Below are 16,028 nucleotides of genomic sequence, written 5' to 3'. Positions count from 1 at the left end.
TGACTTTGACTCGAATACGAAGCTCATCCCTACTCTCCATGCATACATGATTATTCTTCGTGGAACAATGTAAAAAGCTATTTTCTCACCTTCAGAGTTCCTGTTAAGATGTTTTGTGCTGCAGAGATTAGGTCTTCCTGGTGCTTTCGACCAGTAGGTTGAATACAGAGTTTCTGCACTGACAGCAGGATGGATTTTCCAGTTATCAGAAGGTTGTTTGCAGTTTGCTCCATTTCCTTTCTTAGAATACCATCATCACACTCCTCACCCAATCTGTGCAGGGAAGAAACATAGTATTATTCTCTAAAAAGCAAAAACTGGATTTACCATTTTTTTTTCTTTGGGGAATGTTTCTAAAGTGGTGTAAGTAACATTAAAAGCACATTCGCTGCACATTTGGCTTTGTAAAGTCATATTCCTTAGGAAAATTTATCTGCATGTTCATTGCATCAATCACCAAAATTCACCAAGATCTGTCCATCAATAGGAAATATCACCTAGAGTACTATTTAAAACTACAGTACTAGTTATTTACGACATTACTGGGTAAAGACTGTGCTGCAGCAGTTGAACGGAGCAAATACAGTACAGTATGTGCTGCAGGATAGGTTGGTATTAAAGCAAACTCACTACTTTGCCCTGCATATGTAAAGCACATGTTTGCTTTAACATTAAAGGGCTCATTTAGGGTTTGAGTAAGAGTAAATATTCAGAAAACAAAGGAAGGTACCTTATTCTATCAGAATGCATTTTTTTTGCATCAGGTAGCTGCACTATCCTTTTCTTAAACAGGCATATGCATCAAATACTGTGTGAAAGAAGGTCTTATAGGCTGCTTTACCTTTATTTAATCATTTCAGCGCAGGAGTGTTTTCTGAATGCTGTGGGCCTGTGTGCAAGAACATAAGTTGGGCCCCACTGTGGACCTGCAACAAGCTAAGAGCCATGTCACACTGACATCTACACGCCTTATATCAGAATCCCCCACTAAGTTCAGAGTCCCCCTTTAGATCAGGAGTCCCCCCTTGGATCAAGAGTTCTACTTTAGATGAGTCCCCTTTTACATCAGGGTTTCACCTTTAAATCAGAGTCCCTCTTACCTTGTAGGATGGAGCCAGGAGCCAGGAAGCGGGAGCCAGGAGGCAGAGCATCTCCTCACAAAGTAAGTTCCATCCTGCAGTGTGTGTTGGGGAAGCATGTAGGCAGGTGTAATTCAGCCTCCCTACATAGGTGGCACTGTTTGGTAGCTGCCGTGCAGAGATTGGCCGTGGTTAAGGGGAACCCATGTTCCTCTGAGACTTTCCTTAGGTCTGGTTGACCTCTGCAGGTCAACTAGCGCCCTGGTTGACCTCTGCAGCCATCTTAAGGGTGGGCAGTGCTAATAAATACGGTAGCACTGTCCCCCTTCAGTTGACACGCATTTGTGAAGTGGTTAGGCTTGGTGGGAACCTGTGCTAAAGACTGCAGTTTAAGAATCGGAAAGCGCAGACAGCCCCTGCTGACAAGAATCTTCAATTTGTGTAGTTTGTGAGAGCACAGTGGGCCTCATACCTCTTAGGAGCCCTGCTCACATTGAGGATATGCCAATGTTTGAAGACTTAAAATGTAAAAATATATTTTTTTAATTCTTAGGCTAATATGAAATTGTGCAAATGAAGCTTTCATATTTATGACTTTTAGCCTAGGTCCCACTAAGGTTTATGCACAATTCTTGTACTTGGTATTCATTGTGTTTTTTCTGCTTTGTGGCTACAGACCACACATTTTCATTGTATTGTATGTACTTAACTATACCTTTTTTTTCTTAAATGATTTTTGATACCAATAAATATTTACATATACTTGACTTTTGTACATTCCTTGAGCCTTAAAAGTCCCAATCCTCATAGGGGATTATCTTATTTATTAGGGATGTGGTCTTTTTAAGCAGATTCGCATAACCTAGTTTTTCTTATGAAATATAAACAGTATAACATATAAACCATAGATATTAGTAAACTTTACCTTATTGAAGTGTTAGCAAAGTTCTCTGTAGCTTTGGATAATTCTTCTGCCATCTGTTCTAAATCAAAACTTACTCCGGTATATTTGCTGCCATCACACTCCAAAGCAATAACCAAGTGGCAGAGCTGTACCGCCATTGGAGAAATTATCCTGTCTACCGTTTTGGTTATAAATAATGAAGTAATATCACAGTATGATGTGAAATCCATTGAGTCCTGAATAGTAATAAAGAAATAAAATGTCTCTAAATTTACCAAACAAAACTTGGCTACTTTTAACTGAAGCATGCAGTAATTAAAGTGTGCCTAATGCTAAACCATTTTTCTAACTGACTTTCATTGAGGAGGTCCTCTTCTACTTCCAGTCCCAGAGATGCAGTAGATAGTAAGAGGAGGTCTCGCCAAAGCAAGTAGATATCCCCTCCTTATTGTCATCTGGACACATTTCCCTAATGGAGGATTTTCCCTCAATTCCTGTTCCTGTGATAATTAAAACATGTATAAGTTGGTGGTCACCAGCACCAATAGTGAGAGTAAATCTCTCCAGCAGTGACACAATCAGAAATAAAAACCTGACAGAGGTTTTAACCCTTCCCCAGTTATAGCTTTACACAAAAAAACAAAAACTAATGCTGGCCATACACTCCACGAAAAATCGTCCGAACGAACTTTCAAAAAACGAAAGTTCGTTCGTGAGCGCAAACGATAGTGCCACCATGTAATGACCGATAAATCGTTCAGTGGACATAAAAAAAAAAAATGTTGTTTTTATTTTACATATACCTAGTGCAGAAAGTTCGGACGGGAAACTCATTAACCTTCCGATTTATCGTTCGTTCGGCAGAAAATTTCCAAACTTGTCCTTCGTTTTTTGGGCTGAAAAACATCCAAACGATTATCGATTTTGTGCCCATTAACTGGCCGAAAAACGAAAGATCTTTCTTAACGACAGAATGTCGGCCGAATTTTCGTATAGTGTATGGCCAGCATAAGACAGCTTTGTGTGCTGTATAGTAAAGTAGTATACTTTGAGAGAAGGTTAGAGTAAAGCTCACCAGACATGAGGATCCTTGGCATGTTGGATGTTATCCAAATTACTAATGCATATATAGCCAGGTGCTTGGCTAGAGACAGAAAGCAATTTAGGACACTGCGCTACAGTGCTTTCTGTGTCTCCCAAAGGACTTCAGCTGAATGGGTTAACATTACCATGCCTCCATTCACCAGGGGGAGCTGACAAGCAGAAGGAGCTCAGGAGACTTGATGCATGGCAGCATTAAATCATGAGAAATGAAGTTCGGGAAATAAACTTTGCTATGATAGTTAATGTACTATTGGACTCCAGTTGCTTGAATGGCTGAGCCACGATGACATCACACATCCATGGCACACAGCTTTGAAGGAATGGCACGGGTATGCCGTTCCTTCAGCGTGCACGCGCCAGTGACGTCCCCGGCTGCTGCTCACTAGAATATCTCCTAAACGGTGCACGTTTAGGAGATATTCATTTTATCTACAGGAAAGCTTTATTGTAAGCTTACCTGTAGGTAAAAATAAAATAAAGTGTTAATAAACTCTCATCTCCTCTTCTTAAGAGAGAATTCATTTAATCTTTCCTCAAAGCTGAACTCCTCCACTTGCTTCCCTCCGGATGACTATATACGACTATATATAAGCAGCTAGCTACCATAACCCCGATATCCTCTTCAAAAGCCAGTGGTTCTCTTTCAGATAAAAGTGGTCTCTGCGGCGGATTCACTTTTATCGGCGCCCCCCTTCCGCCGCACTCAGATGCCCTCCACCGCTTACCATGGCCGTCAGTAGCGGCGAAGGCCTGTCCCTAGTCTGACATGGAGACGAGTGAGGAGAAGATGGCCCCCACCCGTCTCCAAGTCATTGCAGGGTGGAAGCGACATCAAAACTTTACTTCCGCCCATAGCTCTTAGGCTTAATTTCATTGGACGTTTTTACAGCCACTTTTTTTAGCATTTTTTACAGCTTAAAAACGCCTGTCCATGTTTTTTTTTTTAACTGGAGCTCAAAAACGGCGCGGTAGCGTTTTTGGGCGTTTTTGAGCGTCTTTGAGCGTTTTTTAACGTCTGGCGTTTTTACAGCTCTAACGCTGGAGCTTCAGAACGCACTGGTCCTGTTTTTTTTTTTGCAGCTTAAAAACGGCTCAGCTATCTACAGCTCAAAAACGTCAGGGTGGGCATGAGGCCATAGACTAACATGGAGAGCCGTTTTTAAAAAATAAATAAACGAATTGTCATTTGAAAAAATAAATAAATACAATGGCCCTTAGGCTTCATTTCCATGGACGTTTTTGGACGTTTTCACAGCCACTTTTCTGAGCGTTTTTTACGCTCAGAAAAGTGGCTGTGAAAACGTCCAAAAACGTCCATGGAAATGAAGCCTAAGGGCCATTGTATTTATTTATTTTTTCAAATGACAATTCGTTTATTTATTTTTTTATTGCATTTTAGTGTAAATATGAGATCCGAGGTCTTTTTGACCCCAGATCTCATATTTAAGAGGACCTGTCATGCTTTTTTCTAATAAAATTAAAGATAATAGGTAAAATAAATAATTAAAAAAAATTTAAGCGCGCCCCGTCCTGCCGAGCTCGCGTGCAGATGCGAACGCATACGTGAGTAGTGCCCGCATATGAAAGCGGTGTTCAAACCACACATGTGAGGTATCGCCGCGATCGGTAGAGCGAGAGCAATAATTCTGTAACTCAAAACATGCAACCTGTAGAATTTTTTAAATGTTGCCTATGGAGATTTTAAAGGGTAAAAGTTTGTCGCCATTCCACGAGCGGGCGCAAATTTAAAGTGACATGTTGGGTATCAATTTACTCGGCTTAACATTACCTTTCACAATATTAAAAAAATTGGGATGTTGTCTTATTTTTTTATTAAAAAAGGTGTATTTCTTCCAAAAAAAGTGCACTTGTAAGACAGCTGCGCAAATACGGTGTGACAGAAAGTATTGCAACGACCGCTATTTTATTCTCTAGGGTATTAGAAAAAAATATATATATAGTGTTTAAGGGTTCTAGCAAAAAAAAAATGTTTTTAACTTGTAAACACCAAATCTCAGAAATAGGCTCGGGACTGTAGTGGTAAAGCTTATAAATTTCCAGAACACCCAGATCCTTCTCCACCTTTAATTCCCCCAGTTGTACTCCCCATAATATATACAGTATATGATACATACTGTAAGTAAGTACACAATTTGTTTTGGTATTTTTTTTTTGTTGCAACATTTATCTGTTTTAGTCTCATGTTTTTCTCCTTATCCCTTTGTGCAATTATCGTTTTCTGGACTAACACTGGTGCCACTGCTATTAACCAGCTTTTTCTACTTCCATTGCCTCTCGTCCTCTCCTTGGATTAAGCTAATTGCACCAAACCCACAGTCAGCTGCCTGCTTTCAAGCACCACTGCTGCCTGCTGCAACTCTTGGAGAATTTCCTGTCAGTCTTTGGATTCAATCTACAGCTGGAAGGGCTTATTTACTAAAGACAAATCCACTTTGCACTACAAGTGCAAAGTGCATTACTTACTCCTGACCCCTGCACTCTGTGTAAAACCCACCCCTGACCCCCAACCCTCTGTATGTTACTTTCTCCTAACCCTTGCACTCTGTGGGTTATTTACTCCTGACCCCCTCACTCCGTGTTACTTACACCTAACCCTTGCCATCTGTGTTATTTACTCCTGAACCCTTTACTCTGTGCAATACTTACTCCTAGCCATTGCACGTTGTGTGTTATTTACTTCTGATGCCTGCACTTTGTTACTTACTCAACCTCTGCATGCTGTGTGTTATGCACTCTTTACGCAGAGCAGGCTTGGGTTTTGTTTAACCATACCCTTTTAAGCCCCTCCTATTATTAGGCACAATTTAGCCATACTTACTATTTAGGTTAGCGTGCTATCTGCGCCACTATTAACCCCTTTCCCTACTTTGCCCCTGCCCTACCCCCATTACAAGTGGGCATGATCAGTAGGGTATCTCTGGATTAAATTTTGAAAATCTGGTCACTTTAGCCTCAATATCCCCTGTTGCCCAAGTACTACTACAATGTTGGGATGTAATGGCTGTGAGATAGGAGGGTATCTTCAAATGACCCTCCCTATTTCCCGATACACATTTACAATAGTAACAGGATCACTTTAATAGCTGTTGAGATACGATTTCAGCCAAATAATAGACTTGTACTGTGATAAGGTATAGCCAAGCAGAACTGCATTTAGCATTGCAAAGCCTAAATATGTAATGAGCAAATACAGGGGCCATATGTAAATATATTACAAGTTATACATAGACACAAGGCTTTTTAAAACATAACATATTAAAAACATTTTAAATAAAAAAAAAAATTGCAGAGGAGGTGAATCCCTGGACCATCTTCTCTTTTGGTGTAGCAGAGAAGGTAACAAGAGGCAGTGTTTGAAAAGCCGTAACTCAAGATCCTATTTTTTGTTGTAGGTATGGTCGAACAAGGTAATAGTTACCTGCTGGTGGTCTCAGAGTAAGCTAGGGTATAAAGTGCTGATTCCTTGAATATATAATAACATTTTATCTACCCAATCATAAAGACTATTACCCAGGTAATAAAGAACCATCATAAACCAAATTTTCACAACATGATGGTATTTCCTCTAAACCAAATTTCAGTGTAAAGTGTAAAACTGTAACCCACATTCAGTATCAGAACCCAAACATATTAGTAATCTCTAAAAACTGTCAGACACTGAAATATCTGCAAGAGCAATTCTAGTTTTAACAATATATAGATTGTTGTTCAGTAAAGGGTTGTAAAGCACAAAATGACAAGTCTAATAAAAAGCATTTTCTTACCATTCCATTTACTTGCTGAAGTATTCTGTTTGTTCAGGTGCATGCAGTACATCAATAAATGATGCTAATGTGTCAGCCATTTGAACTGCTATGTGGTCTCATAGCAACTGTCTGATGCCTGATGACATCATCACACTTCTCTTCTAGCACCTGAAAACACACCGTTTTTGTTTTTTTTCTCATTGGGAAGCTCAAGTTATTCTATCCATAGCATAACATGCAAGTATATTAGCTTGTTAGATACACAGCAGATGTCCTATCTTTGTAAAACCTACGAATGTCTATGAAAATGGCCTGTCAGGTATCAGCTTGTGTTTTCAGAAAATGTGCCATATATAATTGATCATAGTAAATTTAGAAGCCCATCTCATGTGTAGATTTGATAAGCAGCCAATAGCCAAGGGAAGAAACAACACAAGGCAGGCTGACAATGCTAATGTTCATTGCAAGGCAGTGGCATAGCATTGTCAACCTGAAAAAATAAGTCCTAATCTGTTTACTGTGTCTGGTTGAAGACATGGCTCCTACTATTGCTGAAAGCACACTAATTGGCCAGGCATACCGCTGCAAATTTCCTGCCTGCAACCACGGGTTGCATGTTTGAGGTTTTAATATTTGGAAACCTCAAATAGGGTTCTTCTCTCATCTGAGGACAAGAAGGTGTTCCAAGGTAGCCAAGTCTTAAAATATAGTTCCTGCTGATGTTGTGCGGAGAGTACCAAGTCTTCAAATCTACTAATCTCTTTTACTTTGCGTAGCCACATCCCAACTTTTGGTGGTAGTGGCGATTCCCACGTCAGGGGGATGCAAGCCTTGGCTGCATCTAAAAGATGACAGATAATAGACTCCTTATTATACTTTCTCTGGTATATGAGACTCATGAAGCAGAAAAAAGGCTGGGTCATCTGGTAACATATTTTGTAAAATTTTAAAGAGTACGTCCAACCTCTGTCCAAAAATGTTTTAGTTTGGGACAGTTCCAAAATATATGTAGGATGGTGCCTTTACTTCCCTGGTGTCAGGTCACCCGTGGCCAGGTGACAAGTGCACCCCGTTGGGGTCAGGGATTCACCACAGGGTAGTGAACCCTATAGCCGACTGCTGCTAGCAGAGAGGAAGCGTGAACCCAAGATCACCCAGGGCGCAGAGTCTAAGACCCAGTTTTGTGTTCACCAGAGCCTCTAGTGGTGAGGATGGCCTTGGCCACAACTGGATCCAGGTCGCGACCCCCAAGATCCTAGGTCACACTCCGCTGGGAGATAGGGGAAGCAGCCAGCAGGACAAATGGTGGTGATGGGTAGGCCGAGGTCAGGGCAACAGGCAGACAAGGGTAACCGTGGGACAGGCAAATGGTCAGGGGCACAGGCAAACAGCAGAAGTCAGGAACAAGCCAAAAACGGTACACAGGAAGATGAACGTAGCACACTGCAAACAGGAACTTAGCAAACTACACTATTGAACAGCACTGCAGACCTGCAGTGCAACAGTTAATATAGACTTCCTGGGATGGCCTGGGTGGGGCCATACAGGAAGAGGAAGTGATAAAAAAGGAAACCAGAACAGGGTGAGGCCTCTAATGAACAGATGGAGATCAGGTAAGCTGCCAGACTTTATTGCAAATCCATGACACCTGGCATCTCCAACACAAATCAGAACATTCAGGGAAGATTCTCTTCAATCGCTATGGTGTTCTATACCAGCGAGTGAAAATCTTGAAATTAGTCTCTTGTGTTTTTGCACAAATTGATGATTTGTGCGTAAGCCTAAAAATACGCTGTCGCTGTAGTGTACTACAAGATTTACCCAAGTCCTGTTCCTATTCCCGAAAAAATTATTGGGGTGGTTTTCCGCAGGCATAATTAGTAGTTCATAATTAGCCGATAATGTGTGGGGAATTGCTTCTACCTCTGAACAATATTTCTCAAAGGTGGTAAGGGGTCTGGTAAACAATCCCTGAGCCGGAAGAGTGTTGAAAAAGTGGGTGATCTGGAGAGCACTCCAAAATCTTAATTTAAACGCACCTGATTGTGCCATCAGCTTCGAGTTTGTCCACCACCTCCCCTCCTTTATATAACAGGACTGTAACGGAAGGGCCTGTGGGACCCAGAAGCTCCCCGATGCCTCTTATGTGTCTCCCTGTGTCTCTAATAGGGGTACAGGGTGAATGAGAACCCCACTATGGTCTGGGCTAGTCAGATTTAATTGTATATATATTGTGTGGTGGCTGTAGTGTACTATAAAGCTTGCTGTGGTAATTAAGTCTGCTACTGTGATGTAAATGAATCTAGGATGGCTTGCGCTAATTGACCCTGTATTGTGTGAAGGTCTATTGATGATAAATGTGTATTGTGAGTTAGCAGACAGCCTGAAGGTCAGGTGTCTGAATTATCAGTTGTAGTTAATGTAAATCATGTCAGAATGTCTGACTAAAAGATTTGTATTGAGGGGGCTCGTTAGGAACCAGTGTATGATGTTGTGGGTGGAGTTGGGTCATTGTTCATTTGGACTGCAGTATCCTAACTGTATATAAGAGCCTGATTTTCTCAACAAAGGGTCTATTTGTGTGGAACCTCAAACAGAGCTGTGTGTCTCATTTGCCTGACTGTGGAGTGTCGATAGCTGTCTTGGGTTCGGGAATGGAATATCTTTAACGGCGTTAACCCCTGTCCCATTTGGGGTTCCGTTACAAGGACACTTGTGTGTAGCCTGCGCTTGGTAAGTGCCGAAAGGCAGCATTTTCGAACCCCGGTGGAAAAAGAGGATTCCCAAGTATCGGGTATAAAGGAGAGGTCTCAGGTGCTATACCCATAGGGGGTAGCAAGTCCGAACAGAGTTTTGCAGTATTCCCTATTAAAGGGTGATTGGTTACCTCTTTTGGAAGGGAAGTATAGCACCAAGGGGCCCAGAGATACCAGGGATTGGGCATGTTCAATCTGCACCCATAATTTAATATCTTAATGTCTATTCCAATCAATTACTCTACTCAAATGTATTGCTTGATAATACTTACGTATATCTGCCACTGCCAATCCTCTGTATTCTTTGGGAAGCATTAGTTGTTTACGTTGTATCCTAGGATGCTTATGCGCCCAAATGCAGTTAAATAATAACTTCTGGCTCTGCTTAAAATAGATTAACGGAATACGGATCGGCAGTGCCTGTAATAGGTAAAGAAATTTAGGAAGAATATTAATTTTGATGATGTTGCACCTCCCCAGCCAAGAATGTAAACCTATATTCCATCTATCCAATAGTATCTTTACTTTTTGCAGCAATAGGGGAAAATTTAGCTCAAAGATTTTAGCTATTTTAGGTGGGAACAAAGTACCAAGGTACGTTAACGCTTTGTCAGTCCATTTGCACTTAAAATTTTTGCATGATTGATTTTTTAGGAAATTTAACCCCCATTGCTTCCGACTAAAATTGATACGAAGGTTAGAAAGTGGGCCATACTTCTCAAATTCTCTCATCATATTTAGAAGCCTAATCAGAGGGTTCGTGAGAGAAACATATCAGCATAGGCCAAAATTTTATGTTGGATATCTCCTATGTGTACACCTGTGATATCCTGATTTGAGCAGACAGTGCAGAGGAGCTGTTCCAATGACAGGGCAAAGAGGAGAGGTAAGAGGGGACACCCCTGTCATGTGCCATTTGTAATTTGAAAAGTGTCTGACAATACTCCTTTGGCCCATACCCGGGCCGTTGGATGGGAGTAAATGGAGGCAATCTACTGTAACATTTTATTGCCAAAACCACCACTCAACGCTAAAAAGCAGAGCTGTGAATTTGCCCTGACTTTTACATGCCTGCTATCTATGGCTTTCTGTTAAATAGATTGAAATCTCATGTAGTGTAGCGTGCTTTTCCATACACATTCAAGCTGGCGACGGACTTTCTCAACTCGCCGTTCTTGGATCTACTGTTCTTTTAGTGCCGCATGTGGACTTTATCTTTATTTGCTTATCAACAAATTGTGCTGGCTGCTTACATAAGGGATTAATTTGTTTAGTAGTGTGGATATCCACCTTTTATTTACCATACAACTTTGGTTAGATTTACCTTCAACTTTGTAGTTCAAGGGTCTGCCTGATTGCATACAAATGGAAAGTGTTTAGGTTTGAACTCATATTATAAGGTTTTGGTAAAGGAAAGAAAATTGTATAGTGTGTATCCAGCTTTAAGCCTGGTACACACGATCAGATTGTTGGCCAACAAAGCGTCAGACTTTTGTCCAAAGGACGTGTCCCAGGAACTTGTCTTGCATACTAACGGTACACAATTGTCTGCCAACAAACACAAACTTAGTTACGTATTACGTGGAATTTCAGCTCTTGAACACCACCCTTTGGGCCCCTTCTAATTTCATGTTTGGTGAACATTGATTTAGAGAATGCGTGTTTATACTTTCAACTTTTTTGTAAACGGACTTGCAGGGATGTCCATCAGGACCACCGGGCCGATGGCTCAGTGGGCCGGTCGGAGGGCCGCAGTGATCTACCCATCAATCGCCGACAGCTGGCGCCTGATGGGTAGATCGAGATTTAGCCACTTAGCCAGCATGCAAAGTAGCGCAGGAAGTGTGTGTAATAAGTTCTCTCTCAAGTCACGCTGTGGCTGCTCCCCACCTTCTGGTGGCCCCTCTTCTCGTCCATCCCCATTTGCTTGTGACATCATCTGGGACAGACGAGAAGAGAGGAGATGCCGCCAGGGGGCGGGGAGTAGCTGCAGCATGACTTGAGAGAACTTATTACACACGCTTCCTGCTCTACTCTGCATGCTGGCTAGTAAATGATGTGCCCCATAATGTGCCATGTGCCCTGATGTGCTATGTTCCCTGATGTGCTATGTGCCCCGTGTCCTGATAAGTTATATGCCCTGATGTGCTATGTGCCCCGATGTGCTGTGCCTCAATGTGGTGTGCCCTGATGTACTGTGATGGGCCCTGATGTGCTGTGCCCTGTAACCTGATGTGTTGTGCCCTGATGTGCTGAGCTCTGTACCATGCCCTGATGTGCACTGTACCCTGATGTGTTGTGCCCTGGGCCGTTCTGGATGAATTCCAGGGCCACATTTTTGTCCCAGTCCATCCTTGCGGACTTGTGTACAGACGATACGAAAATCTGACAACAGACCGTTATCAGCCGAAAATGTATTAGTCTGCCATCCAACATTAGTTGGCCGAAAGTTGAACAATTGTCTGAAAGAGCGTACTAACAGTCAGGTTTTAGGCTAACAGTCTGTCATCAGACAATCCCTGCCAACAATCGGATCGTGTGTCTATTAACATCGACATTATTATAGTCGAAGGCCGTTGTGGACTCTTTAAACAGAGCGTTGTGTCCCCAAGGGCAGCCATAAACTCAAACACCTCATTGTTACAAATTATCAACAGTTGACAGCAGAAGCAATAGAATTAAGCCAGGTTGAGTGATGTACAGTATATACATGCAGTTGAAGGTTGAAACTGGCAGCAAAAGCAGTATATGCCTGCAATAAAAAGTTGAAGCTAGCTCAGGGATAACAGTCATGTCAGATAGAAATACCAGAAGTCCAAATTCAGCATCATATATTACCAACCGAGCACAGTTTAACTCACACTACTCAGGCATCCACACCTTAGCAGTAGGTTCCACACAGTTAATCTCACCACTCATTATTAAGATACAGGATTTATATAGCGCCAACAGTTTGCGCAGCGCTTTACAACGTTAGGGCAAGCAGTACAGTTACAATACACTTCAATACAGGAGGCATAAGGCGGCCCTGCTCGTTGAGTTAGAGGCGTTCAACAAGGAAAAACAGGAGTTCTAAGAGCATCCTCAAATGCTGTGCTGTACCACTATTGGCAATGGGAGGAAGCCGAATGGCATCTGCACTGGTAATAAAAATCTCATAATGGTATGCACATGTACTGTATAGCTCAAGGGTGGCTTTGTGCACACATGCCTGAGCCACTGCCCATGATAACATGAGGGACCTAGTCTAGGAAATCAAAATGTCACCATATTCAAAAATCATAGGGGAAAATGGCATCCAACTTGAGTTAGGACTGTAGTACACTGGGGTGCCTTGATGTGGCCACTGCGACTTACACATATGTTTGCAAATGTGTGCAGCTAAACCTCTTGTTTTTAATGTGAACTGTTCGAAAGGGCAATTTGGTTTTGGTGCAGGTTAGCTGGTAAGTGAGCAGGGAATTTTTGTTCATTTTTGATGTCCATTGCCCTTCCATGTGCTCCTTGCTGCAAAGGCTAGTTATAGATTGGGGTGGTTGCAAATTGTCTGTACGGAAACTGGCATCCAAACCTGCTGCTCCTCTCCTACAGAAGGGCACAAGGCCAAACACCACCACACTGCAGCTGTCCCTCATTTGCAACTTGGAGGACAAGAACAGCACCTGGGGTTTTGTGAAGCACACTTTGTGACGTCTTTGATCACTGAGCTACAGCCCTGCTGAACAAGCTTATTCTTCACCTCCTCCTGGTCAGGCATACCGCTGCAGGGGTCTTTGGGGTTTGAGTTCCATAACCCATTGGTTTAAGAATTAGCCAATCAGTGCAGCCAGCGTTCACAGGGAAAGGAAATGACCACTATTGCCTTCCCAGTTCGAACACACATCACCCATTTGAACCTTAGGACCCCTTTTATACTGAGGCGTTTTTCAGGCGCATTTGGGCTAAAAATAGCGCCTGCAAAATTCCTCAACTGCAGTCCCAAGTGTGAAAGTCCTGCAAACCAGCATCTTAGGGGTGGTAAAGGAGCAGTGTACACATTAAAACAAATGGGCACCGCTGGTGAAGCGCCTAGCGGGGGTTAAAAGCGCTCCGCTAGCGGCCGAATAGCAACGCTAAAACTAGTGGCGTTTTACCATCAACGTCTGCCCGCCCCAGTCTTAAAGCAAGCTTAGGACAATACTTTGAAGGGAACTTGCAATTCCAAATGTGAAGGTTCGCGGTGCCAGATCTGGTTGGCTCAACCCAAAGTCTTCTGGGCCCAGATGCTTCTCCTGTGGTCCCAAATGGGGGCCAGAACTCACTTCTCAGTCACATGACGAGTCCTAGTTGTTGCCCATTCCCAAAGAACAGCTTTCTTCTCCAAATGCCTCAGAAAAACTCTTCCCCATTTCCCAGAAACTGGTGTCCTTTTTTCATACTGAAGGACCATAGTTATACATTATAGTGGGAGAGGAAAGAGGCTAAAATATGATAACCACCTCCTTACAGAGATATTGGACTAAGGGAGTGCTGTCACTGTCAAAAATCAAGTGTCATTAAAATGCATTTAATTAGAATATTGTTTGCCAAGTTACACAATACAATGTGCTAGGGCAAGAGCTGGGACAACCTGCCCTCTTAGCTCTACTACAGATATTCTACGAGATATGCTATCTGTCACACATGCAGACATAGAAGGTACTTGAGCCTGTAAAAATATTGAAACATCCACAATCAATTTAGCAATCCAGTAAATGTTGCAGAGGCCATTACATTACATTTTTATTTAAATAAATAAATATATATATATATACACAAACACACAACATTTTTTTGTTTTCCAATAGCAATAAAACATGTCACTTGAATTGTAGCAGATACACTGCAAAAACAAAAAACCTATGGTGTTGTGGCTGCATTTATGGTAAGCCAAATCCAAAGAAGGCCAATATTTTAACCATTCTACAATACAATTTTAGCAAAAATAAAAAGTGTAAAAATGCAATGAAACCGCTAAGGCACTATACTGGATTTGGAGCATACAGTCTCCTTGCTGAAACCCTTGCGTTAAAAAGGTATAGTTTCCCCCTAGCAGAATGGTGAAAACTCTTTAAGTGACAATTCTAGCTGTTGGAGGCTGCCCTGGCAAGCATCAGCTGTTTGTGTCTCCCCTGAAAAACAGCTCCAAGGCTACAACTGCTTAGCGCTACCTAGACTTTTCTAGTAGAATGTAACTCTGGCCTTTTAAACTCTTTAAAAGCAATTGCTTGCAGGTGGATTTGAGCATTGACTTTGTTCTAGTTCTATTGCTTTCTGGGAGGCGTTCAGATGCAAGCAGCAGCAATTCCTGTTGATCAAAACTACAAGTGAAACAAATAGAAATTACTACCAATTTGCATAGAGGAAGATACCACTTTAAATTGGTTAGTCCACCGAAAATGAACGTTTCAGTATTGTGAAAATCCTAGGAGACTGGATCACCTTTCAGCTTTTTAAAATTTCTAAGGGCTTTGACGGAAAGTTGTTTACACTTGTCTGCCCACTTGAAGCATCCGTTATAAAGAATTTCTGATCTTCCTGGTGGCTTTTATATTTATTTTCAACAGTTCAAATCAGTACCGTGTTTCCCCGAAAGTAAGCCCTACCCCGAAAATAAGCCCTAGTAAATCTCATTAAAAACCCTTTGTAAATATTGGCCAGTGTCTCCATTTGTTGCTGTATTTAAAAGAAACATGTTTACACCCACTGCTGACCCGCCGGAGGTCCTCTTCTTTCCTCCCGGCTGATGTCTGCTGCCCCTTCCTCTTCTTCGCACAAAGCGTGCTGACGTCAACTGGGATCTCGGCTATTCTCCTTCCTCCCACCAGATGTCGTAGGTCCCTCCATCTTCAGCACCCTGACGTCATCGGCGATCTTGGCTCTTCCTTTTTCCTAAATAAGAGGGAGGAGATGATGGACAGCCGCATTCCAATAAAGTGTAAAAAATGGTGCCTTTTATTCCAGTAAAACTACAACAGCAAAAAAAACTGCAAACAGTTTGTAGTTTTCCTTTTACTGGAATAAAAGGCACCATTTTTTACACTTTATTGGAGTGCGGCTGTCCATCATCTCCTCCCTCTTATTTATGCTTTGTGCATTGCCTGCACCCATCGGGTTTTGAACCATACTCACCGCTGAAGTGCATTTGTCTGGAGCGGCGGTTTTCTTTCTCTTCCTTTTTCCTCCTCTCCTCCCGCTGACGTCTGCACCCCCCTCCCTCTTTAGTGCAACGAAGCAGGCTGACGTCACCACAATCTCGGCTATTCTCTTTCCTCATCTCCTCAGAGAAGAGGGAGCTTATAAAAAGGTGTCAAACAGGTACTTTTATACCGTATAAAACTGCACTGAACTCCTGACCTGACAAGGGGGGTGGGAGGGGGTGACTTGAGGGGAAAGACAG

Source organism: Rana temporaria, chromosome 4, assembly GCF_905171775.1.
Source record: "Rana temporaria chromosome 4, aRanTem1.1, whole genome shotgun sequence".
Lineage (NCBI taxonomy): Eukaryota > Metazoa > Chordata > Amphibia > Anura > Ranidae > Rana > Rana temporaria.
This window is presented reverse-complemented; position numbering follows the sequence as displayed.